Source organism: Lycium barbarum, chromosome 1 (assembly GCF_019175385.1).
Source record: "Lycium barbarum isolate Lr01 chromosome 1, ASM1917538v2, whole genome shotgun sequence".
Taxonomy (NCBI): Eukaryota; Viridiplantae; Streptophyta; class Magnoliopsida; order Solanales; family Solanaceae; genus Lycium; species Lycium barbarum.
Genome location: NC_083337.1, coordinates 150962026 through 150966729, shown reverse-complemented (window position 1 = coordinate 150966729; position 4704 = coordinate 150962026). Strand labels below are relative to the sequence as shown.

Here is a 4704-nt window from a genome sequence, read left to right as displayed (position 1 = left end):
ATTTTTTTTTGGACATCTGAAAAGTCATATGAATCACATATGTGAAGTTAAACACAACTCAAGAAGGACCCTTGGGCCAAATCAAAGTGGAAGTCCTCCAAACGAATATTTTTAAGAAAACGTTTTCGGGTGATCTGACTTGTAGGGGCAAAAACGGTATTATAAGTTTGGAATTTGGAAAAATATCAAGAAATAGAAGTTGTAGATAATTGAATTAGCTTTCCAACCATAGGTTGTGGGTTCCCAGGTGACATCGGTACAAGGAGATATGGACGTTTTAAGGTCGAAAGGTCAGTGGGCTAGGCCCAACTCGGGATCAACCGAGTTGGCCCAAAAAAATGAAGAAAAAAAAATTAGGCCCAAAAGAGGGGTGGCCGGCCATACAATGGCCCAAGCCCATGGATTCTAATTAATTTCCATGTGATAATTAAATAAAAGGGGTCATTTAGTTGTCTTGAAACATATAGAAGTTTCAAGAACATTAGAAGAGGAGAAAAACAAAACAAATGAAGAGCAAAGGAGACATGGCATACGGCCATGCTCTCCAATTTTTGTCCCTTTGAAATCTTCTCCCAAAAATTATTTTCTTGTGGTATTCCTACTAATTCAAGGGTCCTTTACAACTTGGTGTAATTATTTTGGAAGAAAGAACACTTGTTTCTTCAAGTTGACAACTTGGTCAAGTGAAGAAGATTGTAGAAAAAGGTAAGAATTAATCCCTTTTTATTATGTTATGAAGGTTGGTTTATGTTGTAGTATGTAGAAATGAGTAGAATTTATGGAAATATGGAAGTTTACAAAGTGGGTGTGCATATATGTAAGTGGACATATATGTATATTGTTGTATAAATAATATGAGTTGAATTTTATGTTGTATTCTAGTTGTGGTTATGGTGAAATTTATATTGGAAATGGAAGAAAATGGTTCAAGTTGGCATGGAAAATTATTGGAAATAGTTATAGGAAATTATATGATTTTAATGAAGTTTTTATGTAATTATAGAAGTGGAGTTTTAAATGTGAATTATTATGTTAGTTGGTGAATTTGGAAGGATAATAGTCCATATTGGCATGAAAGATTGGTTGTTAAGTGGTTATGAGAAGTTTTGTGATTTTATGGTAGATTTATGTAATTATGAAAATGAAATTATTAAGGTGCAAATTATGATTATGGTTGATGAAATTGGAAGATGGAAATATGTTAGGAATATGTAGATTGAAGATTAGAAGTTTTGGATGGATTATGGTTTTGGTGGAAAGTTTGTATATTTTGTATATCTTGTGAATATTTGGTAGAAATGATATGAAATGCTTCCGAATTATATTGTAATGATCTTGATTAGTAATGAATGTAAAAACATTGAGATTGGTTTTGGAAATGTGAAGTTGGAATGAAAGCTATTGCATTATGTTGGAAAGAAGACTAGTTGTGTTATATTGTGTTTTGTAGTCATGGTTGTTGTCATTGTGTTGATAGTTTGGCCGGGTTGAATTCCCGGATTGTTGTTGATAAAAAATTGGCTAAGTTGAATTTTGGGGATGGTGTATTTATAGGGGAGATGCTGCCCAAATTTTTGTAAACAAGTATTGGTTAAGATTGAAATCTTAAAGCCTTACAATTAACATTTGGTAATTGTGACCAAATTGTAGATTTTGGCGAACTTGAAACTTGATTTTGGAGACGTGTATGAAGCGGAAAAGGTATGTAAGGCTTCACCCTTCCTTCTATGGCATGCCTTAAACGTAATAAGTTGGGTACGAGCCTCGGGGACAACTCTATTTCCCGGAATCCGCACTTAAAGTTTCCCCTTTTTCATTCAGTAGAATTGAATTAGAAATTGTGTAAAATATTGGAGAAACTTCCTAAACATCTAGAACTGGCATAAATATGACCCGACTACCTTAAAACCCTCACAAGTGACGTCATGAAATATAATGTACGTAAATTTGGTACGCCGCCTCATTTGACCCGAGGTGGGCCCATTGTTCACGGATTTTCCCTATTGCTCCGTTTGACTTATTTTGGAGTAGAATCCAAAGGAAACTTTTGATCCTCGTTCCGATTATCAAACGATAAGTACTGTACCATTCTAATGGAAATATGTATATGTTTATAAAATATGTACATGATACACGTATATGTATACGATAAAAGATCCAGAGCGCTATAGTCGCTGATATACGTACATGATACCAGTATATGTATATGATAAAAGATTCAGAGCGCTATAGACGCTGATATATGTACATGATGTATGCATATGTATACGGGGAAGATGGGAATAAGGGCAGAGCGTTATACACGCATATCCACCTGATCAGTTGGCATTACATGACATGATATCGTCCCGGACGCGGGATGCCCGGACGCGGGATGTGTATTTATGGCTAAATGGATCGGCTGCTGACGCCTCAGCAATATGACATGTTCTATTTTTATATATATACGAACAAGAAAAGATTTTCAACGGAAAGCTAAGCTATGATATGATACGCTATGATACGCTATGCCATGATATGATACGCTACGACAAGCTATGCTATGATATGATAAGCTATGCTATGATATGACAAGTTACGCTATGGCATGATACACTATGACACACTATACTATGACATTGACATGATATAACACGACACGACATGCTGTAGTAAGACATGACATTACACGATATAATATGCCATGATAAGACACGATAGGATACGACCTGATATGCCACGATAGGATACGACCCGATATGCCACGATAGGGCACGATAGGACACGATACGACAAGATACGACATAATATAAGTTCTATTTTCTACGTTCATGGAGGGGAAACGTTTTTAAAAGGGAAAGACAAGCCATGCATGATAGCCGCCCAAAAAGGGGCCTTCCTATGTACAGGTTACTTTCTTGCCTCGTTATATGTCCTGTGACTCCATGATATTATTAATCGCACTCTATGTTATTGCTTGCATTGTCTTCCATGCCTTACATACTCGGTACACTATTCGTACTGACGTCCCTTCTTGTGGACGCTGCGTTTCATGCCGCGCAGGTCAGCAGACAGGTGGACTTGATCCTTAGGAGCTCTACCAGCGGTACTCTACAGTGCTCCAGTTGTTCCGGAGCCTCACTTCCGCGGTACTATTTTGTGTATGTATATTCGGGCACGGCAGTACCCGGCCCTTTCTATGTATAAGTGTACTATGTCTAGAGGCTCGTAGACAGATATGCCCAGTCAGTCAAGTACAGTTAGATATATGGTGTGTTGGCATTTTAATGTTGTTGTATAAAGTGATAACGAAGTTTACTAGTCTATGTTCATAGTGATGCTGCTAATGTTAATGTTAAAAAAAATATATATGGCACAGTTCCTACGGCCCGCTGAGAAGTAAAGGTAAAACGATAGATAAGGGGTGTTCGGTACAAGTATCGGGTACTCGTCACGGCCCCTAGTCGGGTCGTGACAATTAGTATTTCAGTTGAGATTTTAGTGAGTACGTTGTTGGGTAGTTGTGTTTGAAAATGAATTTTACTTGAAAATAGATTGAAATTTTAGGACCCGTTTGGCCATAAGAATTATTCACTTTTTTCCGGAAAAGTTTTTCATTTTTTTCAAAAATTAGTGTTTGGCCATGAAAATTTCAAATACAACTTGAAGTTATATTTAAAATTTGAAAAACCTTATTTTTCCACAATCAAAATAAGTACATTAAACAAAAAAAAAAAATACTATTTGCAAAAACTATGACCAAACATAACTCCAACTCCAACTTTAAATTTCCCAAAAAAGTGAAAAAGTTTTTGATTACTGCGGGCTAATATAATTTTCATAAAGGCTGCTGCAAAATTTACTAGGGAAAAAAAATAACTAGGCAATAGTTAAAAAATAATTCCAAGATCTTAGCAACATTAGTTAGTTTTCATTTCATAGCAATTAAATAATAGCAACTTCCCAAAAAAATCCCTAGAATTAAGTTGAATGAGGATCAATACGAAATTCTTCCTATATTTTTGGACAGAGTATTTATCTTCCATATTTGAAAAAATCATTCAAATTTTTTTGGTTCTTTCCTTTTCTAAGGTATATTTTGCAGAAAAAAATAAATCCTACTCGTAAACATATATATTTATACATAACAAACACTAGTGAAATATACTTGGTATTTTCATAAAATATATATTTATACCATAAATATACATGGTATTTTCACAAAAAAAAGTATTTATACCATAGATATACATGGTATTTTTTCAACTGAAACACATTTTTCATGTAGCATATTTATCCCATAAATATACATAGTATTTTCACAAAAATATATTTATATCATAAATATACATGGTATTTTCACAAAAATATATACGATATAATAAAAATATAGTACATGGTATAACATATATAACCAATCTGAAATAATGATAAAGGAAATAGATAATTTTATGTTTTGCTCAATCTGAAAACTACGATTCAATCTAATGCCTAGGTCGTAGCATGCAGTTGGGCAACAACCAAAAAAAAAAAAAAAAGAGAAAATTGAGATATTAGGGTGTATTGATAAAAGAAGAACGAGAAAATTAATTGAAAAATAGAATTAAGATAAAATATTAAAAGAATAATTATGGATGTGGATTCCTAATTTAATGGAATGAATTTACTAATTTTTTCTGATTTGGTTGAGTAAATAACCGTAAATGATTGTACCTAAAAATAATA

The 4704-nt window shown here is 33.9% G+C and overlaps 1 long non-coding RNA gene across 1 annotated transcript; it reads left to right on the top strand.

Moving 5' to 3' along the window:
• LOC132616130 (uncharacterized) lies at positions 1-3307 on the top strand. The gene is made up of 3 exons (XR_009573026.1): positions 1-705; positions 1651-1701; positions 3043-3307. It is a non-coding gene; the product is annotated as an uncharacterized LOC132616130 (long non-coding RNA).
• Positions 3308-4704: the final 1397 nt, after the last annotated feature.